The sequence below is a fragment of the Haliotis asinina genome, chromosome 9, assembly GCF_037392515.1.
Source record: "Haliotis asinina isolate JCU_RB_2024 chromosome 9, JCU_Hal_asi_v2, whole genome shotgun sequence".
NCBI classification, from domain to species: domain Eukaryota; kingdom Metazoa; phylum Mollusca; class Gastropoda; order Lepetellida; family Haliotidae; genus Haliotis; species Haliotis asinina.
This window is the reverse complement of record NC_090288.1, coordinates 62219144-62231091: the sequence shown is the minus strand read 5'-3', so window position 1 is coordinate 62231091 and position 11948 is coordinate 62219144. Positions and strand designations below refer to the sequence as shown.

General features: G+C 42.2%; 1 pseudogene; it reads right to left on the bottom strand.

Annotated features, from left to right (window-relative positions):
• Positions 1 to 1061: 1061 nt before the first annotated feature.
• Positions 1062 to 10979, bottom strand: LOC137297376 (proton myo-inositol cotransporter-like; annotated as a pseudogene).
• Positions 10980 to 11948: the final 969 nt, after the last annotated feature.

The following is an 11948-nucleotide window of genomic DNA, read 5'->3' as shown; positions in this document are numbered from 1 at the left end:
TCCTTTTGAAGAATGATACACACAGGATAACACAGATGGGTTTTTTTCAAATTATTACTTTTTTATTCTATTTTGAGTGTGACTTATTTCGAGCTCATATGGCCCAGTCTCGAAAGACATCTCAAACGCAATACATAACTTCGGAAATTCCTCCCTCATCAAACAGACACGCTGTGATATAATGGAATATTGTCCCAGACGGCGATAGACACAAATGAGCCACCTACTGATATGATCTGCCAATAAGCAGTTAAAAGATGCCATGCTGTATGAAGTTTACTGGGTGAAATTTACAGTGTAAGGAGCACAGGCGGAAATAAAAAATTTAACATCACAACACATGAGGTGGTGTGCAGATACCGCCCGTGTGAGGCACTGATGTGTACGTGTGCTCTGCACAGTTTCAGCACGTGCATACTACATATACTAGACAGGGATGACAGCAAGGCGCTTATGTGTTACTGAACCGTTTAGGTTCTATGGACTGTCAAGTATCTGTCTATGAATGCTTCAACCTTCATACAATCTAGAAAATGATATTGATTCGGTACACACGTACACCATAGTCTCGTCTAAATTAGAACAGTAAATTAAAAAAGAGCAGAAACAGATATAAAGTACTAAAACAGAAGCATGCATATTTTCAGGATGTTTCCTGATTTTACGTAACACGATTACGAGCAAACTAAGTAACAATGCATTCCTGACCATATGCCTTTCTATGTGACGTCATGGAGCCTGTGACGTCACTCTCTTATCTGAGACGATTGTGTGAAATGAAATTTATCTTCGTTCATGAATGATTTAAGTATGAGATAAAACATATTGTATTTTCAATGGTGAAAACTGAAACTATAAGCTAGACGAGATGCCTATAAACAGCAATGAAATCTGAGCGAGATCTGAACGATGTTTTGATTTTGATGAATTTGCTGGTATGGAAAACGTGTGTAAGCACCCACACTTACTCTTTCCCATTCCAATAGTCTCTCAACACCTGTAGTAATCCACATGTACCCTGTATGTACCTTCCTGGTACCCTCATTCTACCCTTGCCCCTGCTACCCACTACATCTGGGTGTTAGTGTATGCATATTTCTCCGCGGACTGTTGACTCTGTGGCCGGTATTCGTCTCTTTTCGACGGCGTCATGAACAACATTTCCACCTCCTCTAGCGTCTTCCCTTTCGTTTCCGGCACAAACACCAGCGTGATGCGTCCATCAGGTGTTCACTATGAGTCAGTGGACGTTACAGTTATCACTGATGAGGATTTCGGTTGATGCTACTGGCGGCTATTACGTGTGGCAATAACTGCTGTTGTCTTACCGTATTTTGTTATGGTTTCAGTGAGTGTGAGGAAGGTGAAAGACACTATGAGATTACATATCCAGTTTACAGCTGTTGTCCTGGCAATGCAGGTTCCACGTGCCCAGAGGGGCAATATTTCTGAATTTATCGTCCAAGGCATTGGTCCTAAACCTGGAGAAGAAGCGTTTGAAAGCATCAATACCGACATGTAAAGTGACAATTTATGCCGACACAATGCCCGCTTGCAACAATATGTCGGTTAATCAGTTTTAGTCACAGGTTAGGTCCCTCTTGCGGAAAGTTGAAATAATGTTTACATCAATCGAAATGCATTCTCCCAGTACCAAACACAACCCACTGTTCAGAGCACTCTGATGAAAAAAAGAATGCCACGAAAAAGAGCCCTCACAAAAACGCACTCACCTGGGGCAAATCCCAGTAAAAAGAGTGTCAAACCGAGAACTGCCATCCAGGCATAGTCTGTGGGACAGTACCCGACGGTGTAGGTGAAGTTGCTGTTGGCGGTGTCATTTCGTCGACCAAAGTCGGAATCTGTCTCCTTCTGTGTATCAAAGTGAGACGGCGCAAGACAAGTGCCGCCTGGCCCTCCTGAGTTTGTTTCAAAACAATAACCACACTTGTTGTTGTTGATAAAATCCTCGCATAGACTGTGTAAAGAGAGAACAGAGGGGATTAATACATGGTGGAGACTGTCTAAAGAGAGAACAGAGGGGATTAATAAATGGTGGAGACTGTGTAAAGAGGGAACAGAGGCGATAAATACATGGTGGTGACTGTGTAAAGAGAGAACAGAGGCGATTAATACATGGTGGAGACTGTGTAAAGAGAGAACAGAGGGGATTAATACGTGATGGAGACTGTGTAAAGAGAGAACAGAGGGGATTAATACAGGTGTACAGATGGACAACATGTAAGAGAAGAGAGGTGTGCATGAATGTAGGAGTGAGTGAGTGAGTGAGTTAACATTTAACGTCACATCGGCACTATTGCAGCCATATCGTGACGAGAGCATTCTTAAAAAAGGAATGTATATGATAAAAACCTGTCGACGACGGACAGTAAAACAACTAGAAAAAATCACAATAAGAAATAAAACTAGCGTGAAAAGTTAAAACAAATATTCCTATTCAGACAATACAATATAAAAACAGGCTATATAGATCACCAACAACTGAAGGTAGATCACCATACTAGGGGCCATGGGGACTTACAGTACTTCTGCTACCTGCATGGTCCCTAGCTGGATTTACATCATCCCCTCAGCTGCTGGTGATTGTAAGCAAGATTAGCCACAAATTAAAATGACACATATTCTACGGCTAAGACAAAATGGAAGATCAAATTTCACTTCAAATGTTTTGGGACTTACGTACCCTCTCAGGAGGACAATAATTTTACAGTGCTTTAACCCCCCTCGAGGATACAGCCACTAACACTCTAAGTTACTAATTCAAACTGCCAAGCATAAAATATTTATCTATTTACAATTCATTTAGCAAATCTAATTCTTTTTAAAATGCAATAATTAAATGAGAGCTAACAGAAATAAAAAGATCCTTCAAAGTTCGTGAAATAAAATATTTATCCCTTGTGATGGAATATTCAACACAGTCAAGCAGGACATGCTTGACTGTGATTCTTTCACCACAAGGGATACAAAACGGAGGATCTTCACCTTTTAATAGATACTCGTGAGTATACCTCGTATGGCCAATGCGACATCGTCGCATAATGACCTCCTCAAATCTGGACTGACAACCCAAGTAAGTATAACCGATATAAGGTTTTATTTCATGTAATTTATTTATACCCACTTGGCTGTCCCACTTCTTCTGCATCAGATCACGGATTTAAGATCTTATTGCAACTTTATAATCTGAGTATGGAATAAGAAGTAGTGTCACAGATTTGTTGAGTGCTGCTTTAGCAGCAAGATCGGCCACTGTGTTACCAGAAATGCCAACGTGACTAGGTAACCAACAAAGAACAATGTCGCACTGGCCAGTAGCAAGATTATTGTACAATTCAATAATTTCAATTAAAAGTGGATGTTTACAAGAAATATTTTTAATAGCCTGAAGGCAAGAGAGAGAGTCTGAATAGATCATATACTGTTTATGTTTAGGGTGTCTTTGAACATATTTAAGAGCAGTTAATATGGCGTTTGCTTCTGCAGTAAAAATAGAGCTGTTATCAGGTAATCTAGAAGAGATTGTTCTGGATCCAATGACAGTGGCACAAGCTACTGCGCCACCGTCCTTGGACCCATCTGTAAATAAGGATTTGTAATTGTTATATTTACTTTTTAATTGGTGATATTCTTGCTTATATTGTAAGACATTAGTTTCTGATTTTTTAAATGATGTTAATGTTAGATCGATCTGTGGTCTAACCAGTTGCCAATGGGGTGAAGAAAGAAAACGAAAAGGTGCTATATTTTCCAGCGCAATGCCGGCAGCAGTAATAAACGGCTTAATTCTGAGTCCAAGTGGCGGAACAAGAGAAGATTTCTTGTTGTAAGCATCCTCATGAAGAGGATTGAAGACACAGTTATATGCAGGGTTTGACTGATTGGAATACAGTTTTGTGATGTACTGTAAAGTTAGTTTTATACGGCGTTGGTCAAGAGATGGCTCATCAGCCTCGACGTAGAGACTGTCAACAGGTGAAGTACTAAAGGAACCAAGACAAAGTCTTAAACCTTGGTGATGGACAGAATCAAGAAGTTTCAGGTTGCTTTTGCATGCTCCACCATATACGATGGAACCATAGTCAAGTTTAGAACGGACTAATGATCGATATAGGTGTAAGAGGGTCGCCTGATCCCCTCCCCACTTTGAGTTGGAAACAACTTTCAACAAATCGAGTGCCTTCAGGCATTTGGCTTTAAGAGATTTAATGTGCGGCAGAAAAGTTAAATGGGAGTCAAAGATTAGGCCCAAGAACTTGGCCTCCTTTACAACTTTGATGAGAGTGCCATTTAAGGTTAGCTCTGGGTCCTTATGAGGTATATATTTTCTACAGAAGTGTATACAGTTAGTTTTGGATTTAGAAAATTTAAATCCGTTTTCAAGACACCACTTATTTATTCTATTTAAACATAACTGCAGTTGTCGTTCAATTGTATGCATATTTTTACCACGACAAGAAATATTAAAATCATCCACAAAGAGTGATCCATCAATTGAATCATTTAAAACCTTAGATAAACTGTTGATTTTAATGCTAAATAAAGTGACGGATAAAATACTGCCTTGTGGAACACCCTGATCCTGATTGTAATGATCAGACAGGGTAGAACCCACTCGGACTTGAAACTGTCTGTCATTTAAAAAGTTGGAAATGAATTGAGGTAAACGACCTCGTAAACCGAAGTCATGTAAATCTCTTAAAATGCCATATTTCCACGTAGTGTCATATGCCTTCTCAAGATCAAAAAAGATAGACACAGCGTGTTGTTTATTAATTAGTGCGTTTTTAACAAATGATTCCAAACGCACGAGGTGATCGACAGTACTTCTGTTTTTACGGAAACCACATTGTATATCTGTTATAAGGTTATTTGTTTCCAAGTACCAGACAAGTCGATTATTTATCATGCGTTCCATGGTTTTGCAAACACAGCTAGTTAGTGAAATGGGCCTATAATTGGAAGGATCCGTATGATCACGCCCAGGTTTAGGAATTGGAACAATTATAGCATCACGCCATGAGGACGGAAACTTCCCAGAAGTCCAAATATTATCAAAAATATTTAAAAGGGTCTCTAAACAGGATTCTGGTAAGTGCTTCAGAAGTTGATAATGTATGTTATCAGCTCCTGTAGCAGTATCATGAGCCTGGTCAAGTGCAGTATGAAGCTCATGTATGGAAAAAGTTTCGTTGTAATCTTCCCCATTATCTGAACTGAAATTTATAGCCTTCTTTTCTTGCTGGTTTTGGTATTGTTGGAATTCAGGTACATAATTAGAAGAAGAAGAATGTTTGGCCAACGTCTCACCAAGTTTATTTGCAATATCAGATTTATTAGTCAATAACTGGTTTCCGTCTTTAAGATGGTGGATGCTACATTTGGATCCCTTACCCTTAATTTTCTGGATCATATTCCACACCTTTGATATCGGAGTACGTGAATTAAGTTTGGATACATAATTTCGCCAAGACTGGCGTTTGCTTTGCTTGAAAGTACGTCTTGCTTTAGCATTTAAAATTTTAAATTTGTCTAAATTGTGGACCATAGGATGGCGACGGAAATAATGTTCAGCTTTCTTCCGTGCCTTCCTAGCTTGTTTGCAATCATTGTTGAACCATGGTTTTCGGATGTGAGGAACTGCAGAGGACTTAGGAATACATTCGTCAGCTATGCTCTTTAGTTCATCTGAAAAGCATTTTATGGCATCAGGAATATCATGAAAAAGTTGAGGTTTGAGTTTAGCAGCACAAATAGCTTCATATAAAGACCAGTTAGCCTTTTTAAAATTCCATCTTGACGAAGGAGGAACATCAGATGGATTTACAGGATTTAAGATTGTTGGGAAGTGGTCACTTCCACAGAGGTCGTCGTGGACAGACCATTCAAATTCATTCAGTAGGTTAGAGTCAGTAATAGACAAGTCAAGAGCTGAATATGTTCCTGTGCCAGGATGTAAATATGTATGTGAACCATCATTATAAATGCATAAATCGTTATTCGAGATGAAATCTTCCAGCAATTTACCTTTGGTGTTAGTATTAGTACTACCCCAGAGTGGGTTGTGGCCATTTAAATCCCCCATGATTAAACAAGGTTTAGGTAATTGATCATAAAGAGCTTGAAGATCAGACAGTTGACAAGGTGATGTTGGCGGTATGTACAAAGAGCATAGAGTAAAAGCAACCTGTAATGTAAGTCGTACTGCAATGACTTGGAGATTTGTTTTAAGGGGTACTGTGCTATGAATAACATTGTTTCTCACCAGGATAGATGCTCCACCAGAAGCCTTATCCCCTCGAGGAGAAAAACAGTGGTATGTATTAAATTGACGGAGATCAAAATTATCTGTCTGTTTCAGATGGGTTTCCTGTAAGCACAACGCTGACGGTTTAAAATCTTGGACTAATAATTGTAAATCAGTCAAATTGGTTTTAAGTCCTCTACAGTTCCATTGTATGATAGGCGAGGATATCATTTCTTCGGAGGATGGACGGGTGATCTACCCCTCAACTTCCTTGAGGGAGACAAGCTATGTGTCCTACCATGGCTATGGTCGGACACGTCCATGTCCTCAAGGGATCCAAACTTGTTAAAGAGTTTAACAGGATTATCCGCTCCCTTCGGAGCTCTGCCACTGTGACACTTTTTGACAGTTTCAGTGGACGGGTTGTGTTTGTTTTGTGCAGTTTGTTTGACATTTTTGTCTGATTTGGCTCGTTGATCTGACTTTGATGATAGTCTCTGTGATGTAGTTGGGTCCATATTACAAGATACCGTGTCCGTTTGTAAAGAAGACATCGTTTGTGAACTTGAATTCTGTTTTTGAGGCCTCACCTGGACTTCGGCAGGTAATAAAGTAGGTGCTGATGTCCTTGTCCAAGTGTAGTCAGTTTGACAACTGACAGAGTTACATGAAAAATGTTTAGATTGGTATCCCTGAAGAGAAGCGGAAACCGCGGTGGAATATGTCTGACCAGGCTGTTCTTGTGCAAGCACAATCTTCTTTGCTTCAGCAAATGTAATCTTCTGTTCATGTTTTACTCTGGAAATTTTAGACTGCAGCTTCCAAGTTGGACAGTCCTTAGAAGATGATGGATGGTTACCAGAACAATTGACACAAACAGGGCTTTTGTTACACAGATTACCATCTTCGCAATTTCCGGCACAACGATGACACGCTGGTGGATTATGGCATGACTTGGAGCCATGACAATACTTTTGGCATTTGTAACACCTCAAGGGGTTAGGAATGAACGTCTCAACCCTGAGATGAAAGTAACCAGCCTTCAGTGATTTGGGATGGTTTGGAACGCAAAATGTCAACAGATAAGTGTTTGTTTTAATTATTTCATTATTCTTTCTGACAGTGAAACGTTTAACATCTGTCACCCCTTGGGCATGTAACTCTGTCACTATGTCAGTTTCTGTCATGTCCGAAAGGCAATGTCCAGCATCACGGACAATGCCTTTACTGGTGTTTAATGTCCTGTGTGGAGAGACCGTCACAGGGACATTTGCAAGTGACTTCGTCGAGAGCAGAATTTTGGATTGTATCTGTTTTTTGCATTCGATAAGTAAAGAACCGGAACGTAGTTTTGTAACTCCTTGTACTTCGCCTGCTAAACCTTCAATGCCCTTCGCAATGGCAAAGGGATTAAGTTTCAGAGGGCCATTATCCACTGAAGACATGATAAGGAAACGAGACCAATTGTCAGGGTTGATTAAAACTGTTGGAGCCTCATCGTCCGAAGAGAGTGAATCATCAGACTCATGCGATCGTTTTTTAAGTGGGGGTGCCATGATCATAATGGATATAATTCACCCTCCTAGCTCCCCACCCACCACGGAGTGTCAACAAGGACGATGTCACATGTCTGTGGATCTCCAACAGACGACACCAGGGATACCAGGAGGGTATACTCAAGTAGGAAAAATCTTGAAAAGATCAATCCTACCAGATTGGCCCATGAGCCATCGCCTTCTGGGCATTTAGGCTCTAGGCCTATTAAAGAAGATATATGTCAAATCGAGTGGAGTGTTTGAGAAATCAAAAGAGCCAAGGCCTAAATTTAACAATACGGTTTAAAAATATAAGTCGTGCAAATACAGATAATGCACAGGGCTCGACATGACCAGCCGATTGGTCGAACCGGGCCCATTCGACCACCCGTCTAGGTGAAGTAAGGGTCAAAGGAGTGTGTTGAGCAAAGGGAACACGATTACAGGCTCCCAATGCCCTCAACCCCCAGACTCCCGTCCTCCACCGACACAGGGCCGCAACCCACGGCAAACGGGTTGGTGAACCAAATATCCCCCCGGGTCCACAACGGGGGTGTCGGCGAGCTCTTGGCGTTACCCAGCACCCACCACGTGGAGGTGGTTCGCCACGGGTGCCTGCTCTGTGTGTGTGTATGTGTGTGACCTCTTTATAAACCTATTTACTTCCTTCTACAGAACTGTTTCTCTACTCACATGACTGTGTTGATACCACAGAGTTGCTGGTACTGCTCGATTACCTATCCTCTTACCGAAGTCTGTTCTATTTATCCTGCCATTTCTATCTTGAGAGTCCAACTGTTCATCAACACTATCCACTCAATTCTCCACTAGCTCACTGGAAAATCTTTTTCCTTTCCTATTTTTATGTACTTATCGTTTGTACTTCATTCCTACCCTCTGTTAACATTGTCAGACCCCGTCTCCAGTGAATCAGGCCTATCCTCTCTCCCTAACATCTGTAGAAAACTCTCTGTCAAATCAGCTGATACTCTCTACTCATCTACATACGACTTCTGCCTGTTCCCTACCCTAGCCTCTAGTTTCTGCCCTTACCTCCAGAGGAGTTCCTCCTATCAGTCTCGATGTTTTGTTGAATCTCGTGCAGCTCTGTGTGAACGTTATCTGTGCCTCGGATCTTCTGTAACAAGGCCCTCGCTTCGTCCAACCTGCCCTTGTCCACCAGCCAGCGGGGAGATTCGGGGAGAAAGAAGAACGCCACGAACTGGATGACCCCCGGCAGTCCTGCCAGGCCAAGCATATGTCTGTGGACTGTGTGTAATGAATGAAATCAAATGGAAAAACTAGTTCCACAATCAGAAAATTCCGACTACATCACGAACACTTGTTTCTTCATCATTATCATCAGCTTTAGTTACAGTTATTAACGATAAAATTAGAATGCGATCTTCTATCCAGTTAGTATCTGATACGGAGCATTACGTTTTAAATATTTCCGATATTTGTTGATCTAAATTTCAGTATGTAATATTTGTGTATTTGTGTGACTCCAACCTCAGCAATATTCCAGCTGTGACGGCAGTCTGAAGAAACAACCCAGTGCTTTGTACGATGAACAATTATTCAGGGTGTTGGTGTCCTATAACGCGCATGAAGACCCTATCTAAAGTGAGTGAGTGAGTTTAGTTTTACGCCGTAATCAGCAATATTCCAGCCAAATGACTGCGGTCTGTAAATAATCTAGTCTGGACCAGACAATCCAGTGATCAACAGCATGACCATCGATCTGCGCAATTGGGACCCGATGACATGCGTCAACCAAGTGAGCGAGCCTGACAACGGTTAGTCGCCTCTTAGGGCCACCATAGTCGCCTCTTATGTCAAGCATGGGTTGCTGAAGGCCTATTCTATCCCGGATCTTCAAGGGTCCCTACTCGTAAGACCAACAGAGGTTTGTCATTTCGAAGTCCTGAGTCCCCAGGATCAACATCAATGACGCATGCCGGACGTACCGCCATCCTTCTGGTTTGACGAGACTGAAAGCGCCCGCAATGAGGGCGGAGACGACGATGCCTATGGTGATGAAGAGCTGGTTCAGGGTGACAAGACGTCCACGGATGTCTGAAGGGGCAGCCTCGGCGACGTACACAGGCACCGTCACGGACGCAAACTCTGTAAATGTAACCACTAGCAACTGCTACACTGTGTGGCTGATGTCATCAAATCGACGGACTGAGGGTGTTCCTGAGAAAGGCCCAGTATACATACTCATGGAAACGCATAAGGGAATGCATGAAAGTACATGTGATCCTTTACTTATTTCTTACATTTTACTTACTAACTATAATCAGTTACTGTACAATTTGTTCACATCAGATGCTACAAACTGTCCGGGATGATCACATCTGACTCTACAATCAGTGCTTGGTGGTCACATCTGACTCTACAATCAGTGCTTGGTGGTCGCATCTGACTCTACACTCAGTGCTTGGTGGTTACATCTGACTACAATCAGTGCTTGGTGGTTACATCTGAATCTACAATCAGTGCTTGGTGGTCTGAATCTACAATACGAACAGTTTGGGCACACCTGACTCTACTATCAGTGCATTTTGGTAACATGAAATGCCACAATCAGTTGATGGTGGTCACATCAGATGGTACAATCAGTACAGTTTGGTCACATCAGATATGCTGCAACCAGTACTAATTGGTCATATCAGATGCTACAATCAGTACAATTTGGTCACATGAAATGCCTCAATCAGTTGATGGTGGTCACATCATTACAAGTCTCTCTTCACGCATACACTTCCTTAGTAACGAGTGTAACCACTGCTAGTAGCAATACTCGCCGTCTTTTCAATGTCGTCAGCCGACGAATGACGTCATTCGGATTCCACTCGTGTCTGAGTGCCTCTGCAAGTTCTTGTCGGTTCGCTAGGGCGCCGTGGTAGTCTTCTCACCTGGCGATTCGGGTGACCGTGGAAGCACTTGGGTATTCTGGGTGTTCAAGAAGTTCTTGACAATTCGCGCTGGCGTTGTTCATGCTGTAGAAGTGTTTCCTGTTCCCTATGAAGAAATGGTACTGCCACGGGTTGAAGAATGTCACCACTGTATCCCTGACCGTCCAAGTTTCCACGTATAACAAGCAATCGTGTACGTTGATCCCTTAAATTCCTCCCCATGACGACGGTATACTCGCACCCGATCATCATTATGGAACATGGTGAACGACTCGCTACCAACTGGTGCCAGTCAGTCACTTACAGTCCTTGCCATCCGTAACCTAGGACGACGTTGTTCCTGTGTCAGTGCCTATCCACCCAGAGAACGTCGAGCTCTGATGCCTGCTGCATGTAGACGTCATAGCAAGGTGCGTCGACTGATCACATGTCCTAGAGCCGTTGCCGTCGTTTCCGTTGCCGTGATGAGTCGATCCCACAGATGAAGAGTACGTAGATGGCTGTCTTCTTGCGGGGTCGTCTCACCTGGTCTGTCTAACCATGGTCTGACTTGTGTGCTACCAAACTGCCAGCAATGCTGGAACAGCCTGATGATGGTACCACGTGTACAGTTCAGTACCCTTGCATTATGACTGTTGTTTGGCTCCCATCAGTCTCATACCTCTTTGAATGGCATAAGCCACCCTTAGAGAGCCTATCTCTTTTCACCTTTACTATTCTTGAAATACAGACCTTTTACAATGAAGACGTACAGCAGATATGCAATCTGTGGATACTTATTTCTGCGTGTGAGATTGTGGGAGCGTGTTCGTGTATGGCATATGTACTCTTATTAAATACGAACCAAGGGGTACTTGGAAATCGGATGTGATGATTTGTGCACGGCGACCACGATACTTTTCGTCTTGAAAGAAAAAGGCCGAGCACACAACCAAGGATGCCAGTATAGCCATAACCGATCTGTTGCCAGATCTATCAAGATTTGTGGTTGGCTTGAGGTTCGCTTTAACACCACGACCTATGAAAGAGGGACAAAACGTATGGGGACTGATCTGAAAACATAATCTGAATTCTTCTCAATGGTACCAAACCTTAAAAGCGTCTCCGACACTCCAAAATTACACGAATGGGACAAGCACACTATTTCTGCATTTTCCTCAGGAAATGATAGTTGAAAGGACTATTCAATAATCTAAGCAGGAAACACTGAAATATCCACTT